Source organism: Thunnus maccoyii, chromosome 21, assembly GCF_910596095.1.
Source record: "Thunnus maccoyii chromosome 21, fThuMac1.1, whole genome shotgun sequence".
Taxonomy (NCBI): Eukaryota; Metazoa; Chordata; class Actinopteri; order Scombriformes; family Scombridae; genus Thunnus; species Thunnus maccoyii.
In genome coordinates this window covers 20229059-20253206 of record NC_056553.1, presented here as the reverse complement: position 1 = coordinate 20253206, position 24148 = coordinate 20229059, and the positions used below count along the sequence as shown (strand labels likewise).

The window sequence follows — 24148 nt, the reverse complement described above, 5'->3', positions numbered from 1 at the left end:
ATTCTGACAATTTTGTTGGCTGAAATGAGAAACTCACTAGCATATTATACTGTAGCTAGCTAGCTTATTATTGTTAGCTCAAAGAATTGATTGAAAACTTCATGTTCAGCTGACTTGTTTTAAAACAAGAACCCTGTAAAAGAGCCTTAAATATGCACTTGATGGTTACATACATGATATCATGCTTAAACACTGAGGCTAAAGCTAATAGGTCCCAGGCAAAAAGTCAGCATCCTCACCAGCTGATGATAAATGTAGAAGACATGAGAATAAAGGAGCAGCACTTTGAGTAGAGCTAGTTAGCCCTAATATTACATATAGTACAGTAGTTATAGGATTTATGCTTTATACCTATTTTCAAAATTATGTTTCAACATTACAAGATTCAAAGAAGGGTTTGATGATCAGTATTAACCTATTTTGGGCAAACATAGCACTATCTCAGGTAGTGATTAAGCTGGGAACTTTCTCCCAATCAGGTTTAACGTTGCAATGAACTGAAGCATCCAGGACTGGTTCCCTGCAGTGGTTGAATACTACGCATTGAATGTCTCACTCCAGATTTTTTTTTCTTTTTCCCCAAATGTGATAATTCCCACAAAATAATGTAGTTGGTAAATAATATGCTGTTTCTTTGGAGGTAATGCAACATTAGTGCAGCTTACATTGGAGCAGACCATTTAATCCATTCCTCAAATTTTTGCTAAGAGTGAGTGATAAAAAGACATGACACTCCAACTCTTTGGATACCAGCTATCGCTCTTAATACCCCCCCCCCCCCCACCCCCCCCCCCCCCCCACCCCCGTCCATATCACTACGACATGCAGAGAAATGCTTGATAGGCTTGCTGTGCCTAGTTACGGTTGCTAAGCTGTGATTGGACAATTACTGTTTGGGGAAGTTGTCAATTACCAAAATGACTTTTAGACATAGTGAGGATTTAAACCTCCACTGGGATAAATGCAGCATGTAAACATTTAAAATTGAACATTCACAACATTTTTAAGGAAAGAAAACCTGACATCTCTGACTTTGATAAAGAATGAGACTGTCTAGAAAGAAAAAGAGATACATGAATGGAGGAAGGAACCTTTTATGTCACTTATCCAGGTTGTACAGGGACACAGAGCTCAGTGCACATTAGTTGACTGCTCCCCCAGGATTCACAGATCATTTCTCTTCCCTGACATGGTACATGCAGCACTGCCCTGGGGTGCCTGACAGCGCGTGACATCGCCTCTGCGTGTGTGTGTATGTGTGTGTTGCGAAGAGGCCCCGAACCTCAACCCATCAGCACCTCCTGCAGATTGCAAACCCTCAGGACCCCTTGCCATTCATGTTAGCTGCCTCTCTTTGTTAACATGCTGTATGATACTGTAGATAAACTACATTTTCACAAGGTAATTGTGGACACCATTGAATGTATCAGCACTATAAACTCTGCCGTAGGACAGTATTTTATCTTATTACCCTGCAGCTGTGTAGATTGTAAGCCAATGTAACACAACATTGATTCTTTTTTCTGTTCAGTTAGACAATTAAAGTGTTTTATAGTTCTGGAGAGGTGTGAGTTCTTTGAAACACACAGCTAATGCATCACAGTGAAAGTCAACTCACTCACAGAACACTGTAATCAATCTATTGACAAATCGCTGGAAATCTATTTTTATGTTCTCTGTAGTTCTAGTCAGTTCATTGTTGCTGCTGCCTGCTGAAAAACTCATTTTTCAAAATAGTCAAAGTGTCAGTCATGCATTGTTGTCCTATTATGTGCTTTGAGTGAGTTTTAAGTCAAACCTAATCTGCAATAAATAGCTGCTTTGCTTGTCTCTATGGCTGACTGATAGAAAACAACAGTGATTCCTTATACCAAATGCATGAAAGCTTTAATATTTGGTGTTCAAAAACAGCCTCTGTCTTGTTGGTGTAAAAAAAGAAAAAACTCATCAGATGCACATGAAATGATTATTTGACATTTTCAGTTTCTTGAAATTGAAAAAGACCTGCTTAAAAACAGAGTGCCAAGAATGGAAACCCAAAAGCTCATTAAGGAATAAAACGTCACTTTGACAAGTATGTCAACCTGAATATGCATGGATTCACTTGAGGCAGTGCAAACAAGTAACTCACATGTCATATAGACATTTGACCCATTTTTATATGAAAATATCTGTTAACAGGAGCAACCCACATACAACAAGTTAGCCCCTGTCGTTAACTAGCTAAGCTAATGATTGCACTATCACATCTTTTGGCTCATAATTTTGGCAGAAAGAATGTATTTTCACAAGCAGTCAAATTAGCTCAAATAAAGCAAGAGGAATATTTGCTTCTGTTTAGTCTGTAACACAAATAGTTTCACATCTTGAGAAATATTCTAGCCTGGCTCTATGCTAACAAAATCCATCTACCTGCACCTCTAAGGCTGAGTAACTGACACCTTATCTCCTTTGTTTAATCTATACAAAAACACATTTTGTTACAGATTAAACAAATGAGTTACAATGTGTTAATTTGTGAGATTAAAGGTAGTAGTTTCCAGTTTTTGTGCTAAGCTAAGCTAACTGGCTGCTAGTGCGAGTGGTATCTATCTTCTCATCTAACTCTCGACAAGAAAGCGTCCCGTAATTCCTAAACTTTTTTAAGTCCGTAATACACCTTAATCTTTTGTTGGGAGTTTAAGTTACAATATTAATATAATTGAAGTTTGAGATTGGCCTATATGAAATTGTTCCTACTTTTAAAAGTAGGCCTAGATTCCCTAATGTGTTCAAAATGTTGGACCTGAGCCAAAATTACATGTGGAAAACCTACAGTTACCAGAACCTAATGAAACCTAAATGAATTTAAAAAAATCAATCTGTGAAACAACAAAGAGCAATACAACACAATACATTTTTTTATTATTTTCTGCAATGTTTGTCTTGCATCAAAACCCACATTTCAGTGCACAAGAAAGTGATCAGAGCTGAGACTCTGCTCAGATCTATTGCAGGATTTGAAACAGAGCTAAGACCTGCAGAAATACAGCAGGGCCCAACCTGGCCTGATTAGACTCTCATTCAGATCTATAATTTGGTCCATGTTTATAATTTTGACTCAAGTCCTGAGTTGGTTGTATACCAAAGTGAGCATCCCACTGTATGAATCCATGTCCCCTTTTGGATGTTAGATGTTTAATGTGAGGTAGTATAATGTTGTGGGTGCAACACGAGGACAGAGGAGTCTCTGCTGACACATCTGTTCCATTAGCATGCTGGTCGGCCTGCTAGCCAAGAGGAGTCAAGGCACCTCGGGGGTCAAGAGTCCCTCAAGTGATGAAATTAACCATTCACTGATGTTCCTGGAGAGGGGGAGAGAGAGAGAGGGAGGAAACGGGGTTAGCTGCCTTATCATGCCACAGAACCCTGCAATCATCCTTGGAGGCAGATTAGTGAGCGGACTGGTGAGCCTGTGAATACCCTTCACTGCCTGAGCAGGTGGCCTCCCATACCAAGTACAGCACATTAATCCAGTCTGTTAACAAATAAGCAGCCTGGCTAATAGAGCACTGCCAGAGGCTTATGGTTCCACCATTACAGGGGGACTTGTTTAATTTGTCTCAGTTTTGGCCAGAGAGAGGAGGGGTAAAGAGAAAAAGAGGGGAAAAAGGGATCAAATGAGGTAGGACGACAGGGATTGAGGGAGAAAAAGGGGGGAAGAAGGAGAGCTGAAAGGACAAAAGTAGCTGAAAAAGTGGCCGGCCTGGCGATTGAGAGCGGGACTTAAACGGCAGGTTTGTGTAGTCAGCAGTATCATACACAGCCTGCTGTTTCCTATGAATGTTTGCCTTGCTTGTTGTCAATCAACAATGGTGTTAAGTGAGCTGCACATAATGTGTTTGGAAAGAGCCCAAGAGACTTCTCGGCACTAACTCTCCACCTGTACCCCAAATATTACAAATGGTCCCGTGGTGTTTGTATTCTGGATGAAAGATGACACGTATGCATGCAAACACAACATTAAACTATTACTACGTCATGCTTCTGGATAAAATTAGGGAATGTAAGAAAATTACCAGGGTGGTGAGAGAGGTTATAAATTATAATTCACTTTTTAAAGAAGGCAACACCCTCCCATTTAACTTTTTAAAGATCCCCTCCAGACATGTTTAAGATGCGTATATAAAAATACTGTCAGATAGTCTGATATGGTGTTTCCATTTAAAAATGTCCTTGTTAGAAATTCTTAAAATGACATCTACTACTTCTCCCTCATTGAAAAATTCAAAAATCTATGAATATGCAAATATTTTTCATTTCAGAAGTTTAACTGCTGGATACAAGATGTCTCCTACTTCACTGAAAAGTCCATTCTCAGTGTGCTCTGGAGGCTTCAAGTTTTCAAATCACACTCGTTGTATAGTGGATCACAAGTGGCTTCCAAACTAGTTGTGATGTCACAAATCATGCTCTAGGTACACGCCTTAAACTCAGATTTAACCGTCCACTTGCAGCAGATTTATGTGAAAATAGCCCTCGAGTGTCAAACATACAATGAAGCTCAAACATCCAACCGAAGCAACAATAAGCAAAATGCATTTTTGAGTAGAGGGGGAATTGAATGAAGGAAGGAACTGTAGAAATAACATTTAATCGCTAATATCATAAAGATCTATGTGTATTCTATGTTTTTCATAACTGACATATTTGACCTATTAGCTAGCAGAATGTGATGGAAAAAATATAGTCCTCAATCAAAGATTTTTTTTCCTGTAGTCCTTCAGTGGACTCAACTGTATCTCATCTACAGTTGCGTGGCTGATGTGAATGGCTGGTGATTTATTAGTGGATGTCTACTCCGCTGCATTGTTGCCCCTTGAGGATCGGCAAGAACAGCATTTTACTCCTCTGCTTGCCTTTAGTTCAGAGGCAGCCATGCTACCTAATGGGCTTGCTGACATGCGTTCAGCGGTAATGATCACCTCCAGGGATTTCCCCTTAGTTTGTCTCAATGACGGACACCCGTGAGGACAAATCAATAACCAACCCACTGTCGCCACTCGGGTGACTGTTCTCATCTCAAATTTCCTCTTTGATTTGGATGAACGCTTCCAACCTGCTGCTCAGGGACACTTTTACCTCTCATCTGGTTTCTCTCTCCTGCTCCTGCCTCTCACTCTGACAAAATGCCTGAAAAACAGCCGATTTCCTTGAAGTTGTTTTTTAAGGCGTTGTATTTGAAGTATGTAAAGAAACTAGCAACTGTCTGAATGAGCAGCTAAACGTCCAAATGAATAGAGCCAAACGCACTGCAGTATATGCTCATATTACCATTCATGCCTGGGGGTTGTTTTGGCTTATGAGGCTGCAATATTCCTCTTCTAATCACTTTAACTCAATAGTAATATTGTTTTAATTCATTTTACAGTTTCTAAAGGCAATTGAAACTAATTTGCCTAAACTACTGTTGTATCCAATTACTGTAAACCTCTTTAGCAAAGACTGAAACTGTAAATGAATTAACAACAACCACATTATTTGACAACATTTGACAAGAATAGAACATGAACACTTAAAAGAATTGCAGAGCTGAAAATAATTCATCCATGTAAAGTCAGACCTCACAGTGACGCATTTGCAGTCCATAATATGGGTAATTTACCCTCAGTTTAAAACTGAAAGGAACAAAGTGACAGCAATATTCCCGTAATCTTTCCTGGGAATGTCTGTCCAAGCTATTTTAGCAATTAGTTGTGGGCTGGTCGTTGATTAGTAATTTCTTTCAGGGCCAAAGCAGGGCGGTTAGCGGACCTCTCGTAAATCCCCTCGTCTTCATCAAGCCTTATTTCCTACTAATGGGGTTTATTAGATTACAACTCTACCTCACACGTTTAACAAAAGATTAAATTGGCAGAACTCTGCAGGGAATATGTTTTTATAATACACCCGTAATGAGTGAAAGTTAAGGAAATGTGAAGCGCTAAGCAGGAATAAGTCATTGGACATGGTGAACTAGGCTGGGAGGGCCTCAGCGCTTAAAGAGGCGCGTAATGCTGTCGGATAGCTCCTAAATGAAAGTGACGTGACAGCGTTAATTAGACGGCTTCACATTACGTGTGACTCCTGCCTGGGGGACACATTATGGCTGACTTAATGAGAGGAGATATTGTACACAGGCACTTTTGTAGTTGAGCGATGAGACCGCCGGCCGTGCTGCTTAGGTACAAGACACCACAGCGTGCAAGTGGTTTGTTAAAGTGGCTGACAGGTTGAGCAACAGGCAGTGCACTGGCGAAACGCTCATTGCTGTGACCAAGGTGTCAGGGTGAGTGCAGGTCAGACTTTTCTTAACGTCTGATTGACATACATCAAGAAAACATAGAAAATGCAGGGCTTAAAATTAGTAAGCCCGTCTGTCAGTCTAGAGAAGCATTAACAAATTGACTTGTAAATTAACAGTTATGTAAGTAACAGTTTCTAAGTAACAATTTACAAGTCATTATAACTGCTGTCTTTAAGTACTATAGTACTCACATGTGATAATAAATGTCATGTATTATGTTTGTGAATAATTGCTTGGGATAGTCCATGATATATCACAACACTCACCAACTTTTGCATGGATGACTTATCTAAATTAGACAAAAGGCTTGAATGTATGACAAGCATCTAGCTTTGTATACATCATGAAGCAGAACAGTCTTTTCAGTCTAAATGAGCAATGACCATTGGCAATTTTAGACTCTTTTTAGGGATGCTCAAGCACACCTGAATTCCATGTCAGCACCCCTAAAAAAATAAATAAATAATATTTTCTGAAATCAGGTTTAGCCCTCTAATGTTAGATTTTCGAGCTTGTCTGAGGACTTAAATGCTTGTTGAAAATCAGCGCCATTCTACACTTCCTACCCAACCCCTGTCTCAAACTGAGTGTGAGATGTAGCTAGGTAGTGAATTTAGGATTTCATGGTGCAAAAGAACACAAGTTGAAACGTTAGCAAATAAAATTGCTGAATGTTCAGACAGAGAATGTTGGGTCAGATTGGTTATTACTGTGCAGTTGATTCGATGTATTTGGTGATGTATCAACATAAATATTTAATGTAAGGGTTAGAGGTGAAGAAATGATTAGACACTGCCATTTCAGAACAAGCCATAATGTTTACTGCTGTTAGCTTCAGACGTTGACTGTAATAGCGAGCACACAAGCTAGCTAGCTAGCTAATGGCTAACATTAGATCATCTCTGAGCTAGCTTGTGTGTAAATTTGCTAATTTCAGATTTTAAACATGGTAGTGCGTGAATGTCATTTGTGTGGGTACTGTTAAAGTTAAAGTTAATCGTTTGTGTGGGTCATAGTTATAGCAAAGTTGATTTAAGACTTAGAAAGTCTCTGGTTATAGTTTCATGGTGTGAATACTGTCAAAGAACATTAGTTCATGTTGTTTGCTAGCTAGCTAGCAAGCGGGAAGCGAACAGTGACCTCCTGCAGTAAAGTCCTCTAAGTGCACGTTTTGTAATTTAGGATCTATCCATCCACCCGACTCACCACCTCTGAATATGGAAATATGTCACCTTATATAGAAGTCATCTGAACTACGCCACTTGACAGGCTCTTTGAAAGTTGTGCTGAGTGTCATGAAAAAAATGGAAAATTCATGTCCATGTACACAAATCTATAGTTTAAATTTCATGACTATTTCACGAACTGTCAGCAGAGGGTGTTTGCTATAGTTGATGCAGCCATGTGCAATGTGTTGACACCCTGCTCGCTGAGCTCTGGTCAGGCCTCACTTGTTGTCTGGGTGACTGATAGATCTCCGGCATCTATTGACTGCACAGAAGAGGAGAGAAGAGAAAAGAGAGGGTCACAGGGAGGTGTGTGTGGGGGGAGGTGAGGGTATGATTGTCTGTCCAACTCTCTACAAGACACAAGTCACACCTCATTAGTAGGTAGTGGAAAAGAGAATGGCAGTTATGTCTGCCATGAATGCGCTGTCTCACACAAACACACACATACACACACACACAAACACACAAACACACACACTCACACACTCACACACTTCTACCCCAATTACCCCTATCCTGTCCCTTGAGCTGACGGGTTGAGTTATGCTGACAGGCACCCCACTAGAAAGTGTGTGTGTGTGTGTGTGTGTGTGTGTGTGTGTGTGTGTGTGGAGGGATAGTGAAAGTCAAAAGAAAGGGAGGGAAGGAAGGAAGGAGAGGAGAAGGAGAAAAGTGATGGAAGGGTGAAAGCTGGGGGAGTTCAGAGAGGGGAACAGAACACAGGAGGGAGAATAGACAGAGGGGAAAGGGGGAACCACATCATGCTGCAAGAAGAAGAATGAAACATGTCTTCCTGTCACCTGCCACACACTGTAAATGGATGGCCCTGCAATCTTGCCATCAGCGACTTATCTCTGCAGCCCGAAAGTGGAAAAAAGGTAGAGCAAAAAGAAGAGAAGGAAGCACGAAATGGTAAAGAAGAGTTTATTCCGCCGCAAACTCACTATAATTTGTTACCATTTCTAAAGACAAATATGACAGGATGGAATTACTCTGCCACTACGGAGTCATTTGCAAATGCCATAAAGTGCAGGTATAAATCTCCTACCCAGACGCACTTAATCTGAGGGTTCTGGGCTCTTCAGCAGCAGCCGTCTAGTCAAGCATGTGTTTACAGTGAAAGGCCTCTCCACTTCTCTTTAAAAAAGTATAGCAAGCTGGTACACAGTGGTGAGTGATGCTTTCTGTTGATGTCAGGAGCAGGTAGAAAGTTTTGGAGGCAGCAAGGATTTTGACAGACAAAAACAGTAAACTGGCTAACACTTTAAGTCCAAAGAAAGAAACCTTCAACATGTTTTTATTGACTGTTTGGTTGCCATTAGTACAAGTGGCAAATTTCTAAATTCCAAATACTCACTGATTTCAGCCACTATTCAGAAAACGTTATGGAAAGAACTACTACTTGTGTAGTACTATTGTGTTTAAAGCAATCCTGTTTTCAGTCTCCAGAGAGTAGTTCCGTGTAAAGCAAAGGCCATTGCGCATGCGCAGGATGTGGTTCTATTTACAGAACTTCGCTTGCTTGATGTGGTACATATCACAACCTCTTGACTTTGTACTGAAGCTCTGAGAAATTTACAGTGTAGTAAAAAGTCATGAGGTTGTGATATGTAGCACAACAAGCTAGCAAAGCTGTAAACAGAGCTGCATTGGCCTCTACACAAAACTACTCTCTGGAGACTGAAAACGAGATCGCTGTTTGTATTAGCTGTTTCTAAACAAACTAACATGCCCAAACTATTAGTTATAAAGGAACATGTCACCCAGGGCAGCAGTGTGGCTCACTGATGTGTTTTTAATAGTTTTTGGACAACAATGGAGGTCTACGGCACAGAGGAATAAGATATATCTGGCTTTGGATACACACACAATACTTCTAAGTAGGATCAATTCATTGTCGGTTTGGCTCTGCACATGAGAGTTTTTGAAAATAAAAAAAACGTAGAAAATTGCCCGCCATAAAGTGCTCAGAAAATAATGGAAGTTTCAACATCTACAATTCCACAGTACTGAGAAAACTCAGTCCGCTGATGAAGATTATGTGACATAATCAAAATCCCCGGAACAGCTGCTAAATGGACCTGGAGGTGACATGTTGTTTACAATTAACACAGATTTGAAAGAAATTGTCCAAATGCTACATCATTTAATTGCTAGCATTCAGACCTAAAAGACTTTCTTGATCTTAATTTGCACTTCACTTATCAAGACTTGTGACCCCCACTTGTCCCAAATAACTTGAGACCTGCCCCACAACAGTCTTGATAGTTTGAACATATCCTTAAAATAGCTAGAAAAATCATCACAGAAAATTCTCTAAACTGAAGTGCTTTTTGATTTTCTACTGTTTATGCATCAGCTCAAACTGAGAACAACACCTGCCTTCAGTTTCTGTTTGTCAACATGTTTTTTTTCCTTTTTTTCTGTGAACATCTCACCTGCAGTTAAGCAATTAGCATAATTTCTTTTGAAATTGTTCGCTGTCTCAGTGGTCATGTTGAAGTAAACATTTCACATGCACTCCTCCCAGACAAAACACAACAGTGCAGGTTTTCTCACGTTCGAGGCATTAACAACAGCGATGAGATATGACCACACAGCATAGAGTATTATTAGCGTATCAGACGGTGAGTGATGAGTACAGTCACTGCCTTAATTTATGCATTGCTACTTTGTCTTGTCACCGCTGTTCAGCTAGAAGGATTTTACTTCCTCCATGAGGAATGCAGGATGGAGAAAGTGAGGGAGCGAGGGAGGGAGGAAAAAAAAAAATAACACGGGAAATGTGACTGTAATGCAGCTCGCGAGTGCAAGCGTGGATTTTCTACTTCCTCTCTGACCAAATCCCACCATTTCAGGAGATTAACCTCGGCATGCGATAAATGTTCGACTTCTTCTTCCCCTCCAATTTCCTTGGAGCTAGAAACTCCAGAAGCCAGCGCGGCATGTAAGATAAAAAATGATCACCTAATTCACTCAAGCACAAAATACAATTCTGGAGAGAGGAGGAAAAGCGGGCAGAAGAGAGAGGGAGAGAAAAAGAAAGAGAGGGAGTGTGTCACCAGTGCACTACCTCACGTCCACTGTTCAGAATTCTCCTCAATCAATTATTATTAAATGAAGCACTTATTCAAACGGACCTGTGCATAGCAAATAGGTCGTGGCACTGTGATTGTCTGTGGAATTTCTTCTTTTTCTCTTATCCTGTGGGATTAATCGCATTGTTCAGCGCTCCCCACTACCCATAGTGCACCTCACATGGCAGCTGTGCTCAAACGCTGTTGATTGCTGAAGGTGCCCTCTGCAGATTGCTGCTGCCACTAAGCCATTTAAATGGAGTTGTTAATAAAATGTAGCGATGATTGCCTTCCACTTCCCCCTCATCTCTGGTTTGGCAGATGGTTGTCGCAGGACTAATGTAGGGATTTTGGCTCACCATCAAATTGGACTTAAATGTTAAAGTTGAATTGAAATTACATTTCCTTTTTGGTATATCTATATATCTATATCTATCTATCAGTCTATATATCTATATTTATATCCCCCTGATGTTTGTTTTAACTTATATACTCATTTGGCAGTTCACCAGATCAATCCCTATATGTTTCTCTGTGACTTTGAACAGTATTCAGTTGTGATTCAAATTATGCGGTAACACATGTGCTGAGGTTACAGGATGACCTGTTGCTCTGAATTTTGAGTCTAGTCGTTAGCCGTCACCACAACTGGACCCATGAAAGAGAGACAGCTAATGCCAGCTAGACCAGTCCCTTCAAAAATGGCAAATAAATACGGTACTGAGTGAACGAATGATTCAGCAGATGTTGAAATAACATGAATGTGACATTTATTGGAACAAATGCAACGTTCATAGGCTACTATGTGCTCCAGTCAGTAGTGCACTATAGAAGGTGACAATGCGTCTCCTAGCAATGCTGGCCCTAAAATATCAGGCGATCACTGCCATGGGAACCAGGCACCCAGAGGACTGGAACACCATTAATTTTCACTAACACAATAAATGATTTTATCCTTTCTTGGAAAATGGAAAATTTACACACAAGAGCTGCAGTATCATTATGGTTTATATTTCGTACACGAAAAGTGATTAAAAATTCATATTTCAGTTTAACCTTTAGGCCATATATTGTGGATTGTGGATCTACTTGATTCATCAACTGCAAACTTTGAAGTAAACAAGAGACTCTGACTTAAAAGCATTCTTGAATAGCAGCTGACAGTGGCCCCTAACATTTACTTGGTCTATCAGTACTCTGACCTCACTTGCTGACTTGTGAGTTTATATTTGAATCACTGCCACATGCCTATTCATGTATTTTAAACTGGCCTTTTAAATATTCTTGTTTAGCCTTCATGTGCCAGCATCCGATCACTGCTGGCAGTCGGCTTCAGTGCTTCATCTAAAACCTCGCTGGGGCAGTTTATTACATCGAGATGTCATCCAAGACATTTTCATCAGCCAAAAGTTGCCTCTAATGATCCATTAAAGCTTGGATGCGTTTCTTAACCAGCTCTCGCCTTTATTTTAGTGTTGATCACGGTCTGACTCACTGGTAAAACAAGTTTAATTTACCTGACTGATCCCACTATAAAAAGACCCCAAACTGTTGTTAATAGAGTAACTGCAGTCACGAACTTGGTGCACAAAAGAAAGGAGCTTTCAGATGTGAATATGTAAATCCTATGATTAGCTGCAAATTCATATGGAGGCGATGAGTGAAGCAATCACATTTTTCTTTCTGGCTTTCCTTGGCCAAAATACCTCCTACACAATTGAATAATGCATATGGACAAGTGTTGGACTAATTAATGTCCACCAACCTACCTCCACCATAAAATAGGCTTCCCTTGACACAACGATTTAATGAACCCATTGGTGACGCAGCTACCAGCGGTCTGTTATGGAGGAGGCGAGCGATAGTGAGTGGGTGGATTATGATGGTGATTAGAACTAGTGGGTCAGGAGGGCCCATTGAATTGTCATCAATACCCACAAGATGGGATATCATGCTAAAGCAGTGCTTCGTGTACCACAGGCACACACACACACACACACACACAGTGCCAGTGGGCAGAGGTATTTGAATATTAACAGAGAGGTGGGAAATACATAAACACTCCATCTTGTTGGCAGAGCCTGTTTGTCTGTCCCCGCAGAGTGTTGAACGTATGCCACGGCTGTGTCGGCCTGCATCCTTGTGATAAAAGGAGGGAAAAATTACACTAGCTCTCCCTGGCCAGACACTAACATATTCATTAGTGAGGAATGACTGACTGGGCTGGTTGAAATGTCACTGGGCCAAACCGTCTCCCTGGACTAATGACCTCCATATCTGCGTTTGATGGCGCTGCAATATTCTGCATATATTGGCTTTTCCTGACCAGTCAGTATGAGGTGCCAACCAGCAACAACTTAAAATATCGACTATAAAAGAATTTCATCAGACATTATGATCAGTTGTATTAATGAGAGTGTATCATTCATATTCCACTGTAATAGATGTTGAAAGGATAAGTTTGATTAATCAAGTAGTGGATTGACAGAAAAGACCATTTTGATCATGAATGAGTTGTTTAAGTCATTTATTAAACAACATGAGTTGACAGCCATGCTAGGCTGTACTTAGGAACAGCTGTGCTTTCAGCTAAACGTTAATGCCAGTACGCTAATAGGCTTACAGTGACAGAGCAAAGGTGTAGGTGTTTAGAACTTAGGAGTTTGGCAATTTAGCATGTTAACGTTAGCTAGTCAGCAATAAACACAAAGGTAAAGCTGAGGCTGGTGGGAATGTCATTAGTGTTTCAGGTATTTGGCCATAAACCAAAGTATTGGACACATTAAAGGTTTGACCTGCTAGTGGTGCAACAGGAAAAAGAATTTATTAACATTCATCCTCTGGGATATCCAACCAAATTCATGGCAATCTGTCCAATAGTTGTCCAGACATTTCACTGAAAACAAAAAGCTTCAACCACATGTTGGCAATAGAGGAGAAGTCACTGGATTACTAAAGTCAGTAGGATTCATCCTTTGGGGACCATGAATGTTGTTCAAAAATTCATGGCAGTCCATCCAATAGTTTTTCAAATATTTCGGTTTGGACTAAAGCAGTGGACCAACAGTCCAACATCCTTAGAGCCACACTACTAGCTAAAACTTATTCCAGCTTTAAGAATGAGGATTTGCTGCTTTTCTCTGCAGCTCTAAATAACAGTGGTGGATTTGACACCTTTGAGACAGTTTATTCCAAATGGGAGATATTGTACACAAAAGATATCCACGTCTCACTTGTAATTACCACATGGAGGTTTAACTAAATGTTTTCCCAGCTTTCAGCTGGTATTTACAGTTAATAACAACCATATGCAGCATAACTTATGTTCCCAGAATGCAACTGTTTGATTGTCAACAGTATAAAAGTGGCAGCTTATGGAAAACATTAATAGCAATATGAATTAAAAGGTTTGATCTGAAATTGCATCTTTCTTTTGAAGTGTGAATATATGAAGTCAGAACTGGAGAACTGCTGTCTTAGGCTGTTATCCAGGAGCCATGGAAACACCTTTTGCAAATAGTCCAGGTTATGAAGTGTCAGGAGCCGTGATGAATAACTCTAATGATCAAGTGTGTGTCCTGGGTCACAGCAGTTAAAAGCGGTCATGGTAGAACAGAATGCAACATGGCAACAACTTGTCCTTGCCAACACCACTGCAGCGAAGTAAAAGCCACACAGGCCTTACGTGTTAATACACCTGACAAAACACTCCCTCGCTGATGGAGCGCTAAAAGCCCCTCCGAGCAGAGCCAGACGGGATTTTTTCTCCTGTGCAGGTGACTGCCGGCTGCCTCTGTCGGCTCCAATCACATTGCCTTCTGTACCATGCTGTTCCTCAAACGCTCAAACCGAGCGAGGCTTTTCTCCTGCCACCTCTCTCCTCCCCTGTTGTTTTATTCATAGGGCTCAGGGTTCATTTGCCAAGTCCTCTGTTGTAGATTTAAGAAGACAAACAGCGCTGCAAATCCACCAGAACAGTGTTAGACTAAATGACATTTTGCTCTGCCGCCTGGCTAATCGTAAAGAAAACAGTGGCGGATCAGCGCTTAAACCTCGTGTCTTCAGGCAGATATCATGCTCAGTATCGCGGAGGGATCCTTTGAAGTGTTTGTTGTCTTCCAGAGGGCCCCCAGAGGAAATGCTTCTCTCTTTCACACACACACATACACACACACACAGGATCACACACACACACACACGTATGCATGCTTTCACACACAAGCACATACCCTGAGAGTTAGTTAACGGTAGAGAAGGCATTAAACAACACTCTGCTGTGTATTACTGGTCGCATATCGGTGGCACTGATGGTGAGTATCCCTCTGCAGCTTTAGCACTGCTTTGCCCACGTCTCAGCAGCAGGATTACCTGGGAGAGCCAATAAAAGCATATTAGGCAAGCACTAACACACACTATTTTTCACATGCATTCACACACACACATATACACAGCAGGAAGAGCAGCAATGAAAGTATATTTGACAGGTTAATGCGCATATATACATGCAGATGAACAGCCGCTGTATGTGGACTGCTGGACATGCCGTATATATATGGACACACATATAGTATATGTTGTAGCTTCAGGCAAGAGGCTATAAAAACATATTAGAAAGGAAGAATCCTGCCAGGAAGAAAGCTAACAATGGGGGGAAGAGAGAACTGTGGGATGCCCAGCTTATCTTTGGGCGAGACTCAACTCTGCAGATTTAAAACGAGGTATCGTTCCAAGAAGCGATATTAAAAATTGTTTTTAGTCATGGTCGGCCAATTAGTTGTTACTTCTTGAGTCACATCTGAATAACTGCCATGCACCTACTCTTAGTTGCATATTTAGCCCTAAAGACAGATCATGTGCAAAAAAAAAAAAAAAGTCTAGAATACTCTGTGAAAACTTACCTGTGCCAACATTGTGTGAGAGCTGGCAGGCACTGGCAGCGACACTTTATGCTGTCATACTCTTAAATAAATTGAAAATAAGCTTAACAGTGTGCCTTAAGTTGGTTTTGTAAATTGGTAAAAATGTTTTGTTACTATTTCAGCAATGCGCTGAATTAAGAGTGCATTTGCCGCACAACTATTAGCATTCAGCTAAGTTGTGACACCTATGTCACACTAATGACTGGTTAGGGAACACACCCGAACCCACCCACTCAAACTGGCAACCAATTCTTTGTCAGGTACAGCAGTGGCCGTCGCTGCCCCGTCTCGTTCTGTCAGCCTCTGACTCACTGACAGAAGCAACTTTCTTTCCCTTGTTTGTCTGTGGGCGCTCCAAACTTAGCAGCATCACGACGGTCACGCATGAAGTATCCAATAAAGAGATGCGGAGCTGGGCAGGTTGACACTCCTGTCAGTAGCCAGCTGTTTGCTACACTGAGTGTGTCTACGTGTCTGTGTGTGTGTGTGTGTGTGTGTGTGTGTGTGTGTGTGCGTGCATTTCCATTTGTGTTTGTCTCAGGGTTGATTTGACAGCGACATTGAGCGCTTGCGTGTCTTCAAACTCTTTGTCTCCATCCATCCATCCATCCATCCATCCATCAGTCCTTCCATCCATCCATCTATTCATCACTGTTATTTAATGAGATGGCATCGCACATCAAGGTTCATTGGCTGTGTGCAGACAAACCCAGATTTAATTAGGCCCCACCACTGAAATGCTTGCCCTTGCTAGCGAATGCACTGGCTTCACAAAATAATGACACATTTACATTTAACCGTCTAACCTATTTCTAATTAGTCAGTTGGGTTTTGTTTTGTTTTGTTTTTTTTTATGATGGCAGACAGTTCAGCAAAATGACAAACAGATGTATTGCCAATTATCATGCATTCTGAACAGCTCATTATTCCTCCATTTGTTTTCACCGTCATCTATCTAGTTTTTGGCTCTCTAATTTGTACAAGTGAGCTTGTGTAACCGAGCTGAGAGTCGGAGCTGGCAGGACCTGAATGCTCCTCCTTGTGTCTTGACTGGCTCAGCAGTTGCACCTCCAGCCAGTTGAAATCAATGGGGGCAGCAGGCAACTGTGGCTCTGTGTGGAGCAGATGGCAGAAGAATGGCCCTTCCTCCTGGTGTGGCACACTCAGCAACATACAAATGGGTCAACTCTCATCACTGGTCACATAATATCATGAAGCCAGGTCTTTGGTCTAGTGAGGTCGTGCAACAAGGGAAATTTGGTCTCTTCAGACATTTCCCTCAGATCTGATCAGATCAGATGACTTGGTTGATAAATACTGGAAATACAGGAAAAACAGTGGCAGCTGGTGTCCAGTCTACTTACTGTATCAATGGGAGCTTCATAACCAAACATGACCAACGAACAACCCACAACTGCTCAAAAGAGAAGACAGAGTAAAATCACAGCAACACAGTAATTGCAATATGTACTGAGCCAGTGAAGCTAGTGAGATTAATCAAGGCTTTATTAAAGGAATAATTCTACATTTTGGAACATTTCTTAGAACCTACAAGTCCCCCTTTAAGGAATAGTTTGACATTTTGCTGAGAGTTATGCCTACCATACACTAGACGACTTTGAAAACACTAGGGTCTGACACCCTCTCATATCTAAAGACAATGTGTCATAAGTCACTGAGTTTTTAGTCACAGATGCAAAGACTGGGGATCTTGCAGGGTCACTATTTGCAAGACTACAACTAGATTCCTTTTGAGATTATTTCCCATCCTGCTCCTGGTGGAAATTTACAAGAAGAAAAACTGTTGAACAATAGAGTAGAAACAGAAGCCACTTTTGGCCACAGATGCCCAGTAGTTTGTTCTGAAAGAACAGCCAAAAAGAAAGAAAGAGAGACACCACGGAATGTGGACACTTTTCCACTCTATTGTGGTACAAATGAGAGGACACGTCAAAGAGGCACTCTTGTTCACTTCCTGGTTCTCCTCCTTTTCCACAGTACAAGAGAGCGAGCAAGACCGAGACTTGTTCATGTTCTTGCACCTCCACAGAGTCCCCGCCATGTTTACTATCTACCCAGTTTTCTCCTTCCTGTTTGGTGCTGGAGAGAGCACACCTATTGGTTGTTGACAATGTTCACATCACTGAACTTCACTATTTGCATAAGCCAAGACTAAAAATGTTAGATAATATTAAACAGGTATTTGTTTGGAACGATAAAAGCAAACATAACAATGACAATAAAATCAAACACATTTTATCATTCTGATAAAATCAAACAGCTTGGAGTGAGTTTTATGAATACCTTACACCAAACGATCAAGATGATGGCAGTGCCCCACAACTCTAGCAAAACTCTCATGATTTTATTCCATCGTTGGAAATTTGTCTGCAACAGTGAAATCGCTTAAAAAGTCGTTTGGTGTAAGGCTGGTGTTAGATGAGAAGCTTGAGACCACTCTAATGTACTAATATACTAATATCTGTTTGTTAAGTATAAAGCTAGAGCTAAGAGGCAATTAGCTTAGCTTAGCATGACAACTTGAAGCAGGGAGAAATAGCTAGCCTGGCCCAGCCCACAGTTAATACAAACTCTACACCAGCACATCTACAGCTCAGTAGTTAACACACTGTATCTTGTTTGCCAGGCTAGCTGTTTCACCCTGCTTCCAGTCTTTATGCTAGGCTAAGCTAATTGCCTCCTAGCTTTACATCCAAAGGGAAATAGCTAGCCTGGCGAAGGACATACAATATGTTAATTAGTGAGCTTTAGATGTGCTGGTAGGTGTATTTTTAAACTTTGGACAGAGCCAGGCTAACTGGCTAGATTCATGCTAAGCTCCGGTAATGGTCTCCTAGCTATAGCTACATACTTAATCTTTTCATCCAACTCTCAGCAAAATGTTAAACTATTCCTGCAATCGTGGAACTGCAACAGTGTCAACAGATATTGAAGTTATACTGAGCAGAGCCACAGTTACACAAGAAAAAAAAGCAGAAATCCAACAGAAGCACACTAACTGGTGAGGTTGAATTCATTGTTGGGTCATTGGTATTAATCAGCAGACCCACAGATATATTCTGGCTAGTTTGTTCAATAAAACAGTCAAAACGTTGCATTTTGCAGAAGTCCAGTGCTCAAAATATTGTCTAAAACATCAGTTCAGCTGTTCATTATGAGCTCCTCTAGTGAAGGAAAATTGAATAAAATTACGCTAAATTTTGAAACTGCTGATTAAAAAAAGACTGCCACAATGGAGCAGACACAGCATAAAAGTGATCTTTATCATAGAGTTAGGTTATTCCTGTAGATTAATTGGAAGGAACAGGAAGTTGCTTAATGTGACTTATTATATACTTCATGCAGGTGTTTTTCTTAGGTCTGTATGGCGTGTTGATGTCATATTTCTCCACCCTTGACCTTTCCATGGACTGCATTGTAAATCCACATCAATATTTACAAGTACATAATGAAGTAGAGGAGTGTTTCATACGTCCGCTGATGATTTATGGTGTCTCCACCGCGGCTGGGTCTTAATTGCTTGACACGCGTGTTAGTGTCAGCCTCACTGTGGTGGATGGATGGCTGCCAGCACGACTCTGTCACACATTCAGCCGCGTGTGTTTTGCTCTGTTCGGTTGTATATTACTTATTCCTTCACTCCTCCTCCTCCTCCTCCACTTTAACTCCAGTTTCTCTGCCTTCAATCATCTCGCTGTCTCTCCTTCTCTCTCCGTTTGTTTTTCCTGAGTTTCTCCCAGTGCCTTGCCTCTCTCATCGCATCTCTCCGTTTCTCTTACTTTCCTCTCGTTGCTTTCTTCCCCTCGTCTGTGCAGCCGATTGTCTGCCGGAGCAACATGTGGCAGGTGGTGAGAGGGAAAAAGCAACAGTGAGGAGGGAAAAAGGCACATTGACAAAAGCCCCTTCCCTTGGAGCTTGCTTGTAGCTGCAAAAAAAAAAATACATCAATTACCTCCATGATTGAATGATGTTAGCACAACTCTGAGGATGTTTCCTCTGTAGAGATGAATGGCACAGCTCGGCTAGACGTAGATTTCTGTGTCGACTCGTGTTTGTTTTGCACATACAGCCTCACCATCAGTAATTATAGCACCATGTTGCTGTCTGGCTTGGCCTGCCAATCAAATCATGAGAGTTATGCACTACAACACTGCAACATCTGTGTAGTAATGGTCTGTGTATCGGATTCTCAGTACTGACTCCAGGAGCTCCAGTTTCACCGCGGAGATAAGCTGGCAACTCTGTGAGCGAAAGGAGGACAATAGCATGAAATGATGCGACACTGTTACTCTTTTTGACAATGTGCATTATAGGGCAAGATAGAAATGGGTTACTGAGAGTCAATACTGATATATTCAGTGAATTGAAGCTACTAAAAATGAGATATTCTGCTGATTAAATATTTTATTATTTTTGTTGCTGAAAATCCCCCAAAATTATGAGTCACATTCAGTATATCATAGATTTTTGTTCTTTTTTGGGATGGAAAACCTTCTGAAACTATATTCAGACCCTGAGAAACTAAATTTCCACTTTAAAGTCCAGGACAGTGTTGCCAGTATGACTAATACCACTACATATAAAGGCAAAAACAATCAGTGATTAAAAATTACTGTTTTAAAAAAGGTAATTTATAAGGTAATTTCTTTGCATGCCAGAGATTTAAGATCCTGGCTCAACCACATGCATCACAAAAAATAGGCAATTTTAACAATTTAAGTTTCCCTGTAGTGACTGCAATGTGTGCACATACAAGATGTGTGTGTATTGTGAGGTTTGGAGTGTGTGAGAAATCAAACTTTTGGCATGTACAGTACCGTTTTACAACCCTATGTTAGTACAGATGTAGTCTACATCTGGCCAGAGCTGGATGATCCGTGTGACAGACAAGAGAGGAGCCTGCCAGCAAACGGCTGCTCAGCTTCACAACACACACCACTGTTTCTGTGCGAGTGAGTGTGTGGCCTCAGCCAAGAAACCCGCTTAGTTTCCCGGTGTCTTGTGGCATGTTCTCGCCTACTCTCGCTTTGTCGCTCTCTCTTTCTGTCTTTTTGTCTCTATGTCAGTCCCTCCCCTCTTCCCTCCCATTTCCCCTCTCATCTCTATTTGCATATCTGTAGGTACACATCCTTAGATCGTTTCCGAGTCTGGTATCTTTTCATCCATTTGTCTGTTTGCTCATGTTCCTTGAATACAGTACTTGGAGAGGTTGAATGCTAAGTAGCTCTCTTTGCCGAGAGGCTGGAAGGCTTGGCGGAGATGTCATCTGGAGATATTAAAAAGTTCAGGTTGGGTTAGCATTGTGGAGTGCAGATTAATAATTGAATGCAGATAAATCGTAGATATGTGACACCAATGTCTGATTAAAGTGGCTCTAGGTTTTTAAAATCTAAATCCCCACTAAATTAAACAGCCCCAAATACATCTCTCTACTGCCACTTAAGGACATCAAAATGTAAAGAGCTAGCATAGTTTGGAGTCTTGAAATGTCTTAACAGGAGACTGACTTTGCTTCTGCCCAGACAGATCCATCAATTGATAATTGTAGTGATTCATGGTATTGGGTGCAACCAATGACAATTGAGGATGCCGAGCAATTTAGGAAGAACAAGATGAATAATTTAATCCCATGTAATTGTGCTTGACAAGAATGTTTCTGTCAAAATATTGTTGTAATGTTATCAGTCAGATCTAATAGCACTTACAGTGGACTCTAAACTCTAGCTATGACATTGGACAGGTACAGTATGTTTGCAAAGAGGCAAAATGATGAAATTGCCTCAGTCTTCACCCAAGTTGATGCTCTAAATATGTCCCCACAAGATAAACCCCATTATATCAAAGACAGCTGCATTGTTTGCCAGAGACATATAGGCCTACCTTTAGCCAGAGAATGACATTTTGCTGTTCTCTGGCGTTATCAATGTGCTAAACGTCGATAAGGAAAACATGCATTAGGATGCCGACACACAAGGTAATGATAACCTATGCCAATCCTAATAGACTGTCAGAAATCTTGATTGAAATCTCCCGGTTTTGCTCGCTCTAAAAAGCCAATCAGCATGCCTGCTTTTTCTTAACGTCTTTCCTCCCTTTTCCCTCGTTCCTAATGCTTGCTTTCCAGAGTGTGAATATTTGTTGTGTGTAGCAGGTTTACAGTTATGTGTTGTTTACAGTAATGGCTACTGGGTGGAGAGGAGGTTGTGTCCTGTGCTGCTCACACTCACACACTTGGTCTAGGTGATAAAGTCCTCTGACCAAGCCATATTGATACCTTTTATCTTTATGAAAAGGTGCCCATAAACATCATTATAACCACATTGCAGGTGCAAGATTATTATAATCAAGGCGTAGCATACTTTATATACAAAACTGGGGTAAATGCTATTAGAGGCAAGTAGATATTCAAGCTGTTATTAACATATTCAGTTTGAGACTGTGTTTTCCTAACGTCCTTTTAAATTAATAATTCGACAATTTGACAAATATGCTTATTCACTTTATCACCGAGAGCTACATGAGACTGTTGATGCCACTCTCATGTTTGTACGCTACATATGAAGCTACTGCCAGGAGCTGGTTAGCTTAGCTTAGCACAACGGCCAGAAACAAGGGGAAACTCTGTCTGAAGACACCAAAACTCACCTCCCAGCATCTCTGAAGCTAACTAATTAACATATTTTACCTTAATTTGTTTAACATGTACAAAATTTGAAGTGTAAGATCGATAGGTTTTGGTTTTAAAGGGTGTTATGTGCCAGACTTTTTCTTGCTAGCCAACCAGGAAGTCACTGCTAACTGTTTCACCCTGTTTCCATTCCCTGTTTCCTTTGTGCTACGCTAAGCTAACTGGCTGCAGGCTGTCGGTGCATATTTCGCGTACAGACATCCAACGCCAATTAAGAAACAAAATAAGCGTAAAACTGAAAACCGTGTCCTGCCCTTTACATTGTGTTTTTTATTGTCAACCTCAATTGAAAAAATCACTGAAGCCAAAACTCTTAGTTAAAGATCTTCTACAACAGGATGTGTTGTGCTCTTAAATTGGACACAGCAGCTCCAACAATACAACTGGCATAAGATAAAGGCTATATTCATCTCAACCATGGTTTCATTTGTTTACACTAATTAAATCATGTTAACTGAACAATGATTAATTAGACACGAATATAACAATGTTTAAAAAGCCTACATGTAGTGTATATACTGAATGTAATTTCCTGATGATTATACTTAGTCATGTTTATCTGTTCTTGTGATGGGCTCATAAAAGCAATGTTGTTGTTTTTTCCCCTTGCTGACATTCATATCAACTTCTTTTGTTTCTCTCCTCTGTCTCGCTCTCGGTGCTGTTGCTGACTCTGTGAAGCAGGTAAGACTGTTATTAGCTCTCTCCTTTCAGCTTGTGTGCTTTTCAACAGTATATGTGTGCCTGTGTTGGTGTGTACGTGCGTGTGTGTGTTTGCCTGCTTGCGTGTGCGTGTGTGGCAGAGATGGGTTTAGCTGAGATGAGTAAAGCTGGGTCACATGCTGTCTCTGGTGCTGCTGATATTGCTCCGGCTGTGGGGGGCTTACAGGGGGCACTGCTGAAAGTGAAAGAATTATGACACCCACTCGTTCACACATGCACACACACACACACACACACACATCCAATAACAGGCACTGGCCAGCACACTTTACACCCACTATTGAAGGGTTACAATTGGATGATTCCAGTAACATACTGTACAGTAAATCAGTGCAACTACAGTGAAAGTTTGACGGCCTCTTTACTGATACCGGAACTATAAAAGAAACATAGAGCCAAGTCATAATACACACTCTGTTCATACAGTGGTTTAATGATAATGGCATGAGATGACTCATGTGAAGAAAAAAAACGACTGAAGAACAGGTTCATAGTTTTTCCAAGTCTGTCTGAAAACAACAGTCAGGTGCCCACATGAACACTGAAACAGGTTTTGCACACTGTAATCATTCCTCCTGTTCATACTGACCATTAGAAGATCCCCTCCCAATGCGCTTAAAATGCACTTGATGGGGGTCAAAATCCAGTCCTCGTTTTGAGCAAAAAAGAAATTTGTAAGTTTATCTTAAGATAATATGAGATTTCAGCCATCTGAGTAAGTCAAATAAAGTGGATATCTTCCACAGTTACAGTATCTTTAGTAGTAAATTCTGTCTTTGTGTTTTGACAGACAGTGTTTTCCTGTTCAGCTGACTTGATTTGACTAATTTGGACAACTGAAGCCTCATTATTTTAAAATAAACTTTTAAATACATTTTTGAACAGAGGGGGGACTATAGATTTTGTCCCCCATCGCTTACATTGAAAGCACATTTTGAAGAGATTTTTTAATAGCCAATATGAACAGGAGGAATGATTATGGCAAGAAAAACATGTATCAATGTTCATTTGTGCACCTGACTGTTGCTTTAGGACTGACTTGGAAAAATTGTTAACCTATCCTTTAAGACTGCTCTCCACTGACGGAAAAAGGCAATAACAGTGCTTTTCACAGAAGGAGTGAAACCCCCAAAAAAAGTGTGAAAGCCTCTCTGTGAATATGCATT

At 40.8% G+C, this 24148-nt stretch overlaps 1 protein-coding gene across 7 annotated transcripts in view; it reads left to right on the top strand.

Moving 5' to 3' along the window:
- The window catches only part of adarb2 (adenosine deaminase RNA specific B2 (inactive)), a 385455-nt gene that overhangs the window by 253428 nt on the left and 107879 nt on the right, over positions 1-24148 (top strand). Inside the window, exon 1 of one of the 7 annotated variants that reach the window (XM_042400122.1) lies at positions 6290-6307. The exons of the other annotated variants lie outside the window; for them this stretch is intronic. The gene's annotated coding sequence lies outside the window, so the exon portion shown is untranslated. Of the gene's footprint in view, positions 1-6289; positions 6308-24148 lie in introns of those variants that run through there. 7 annotated transcript variants of the gene reach the window in all.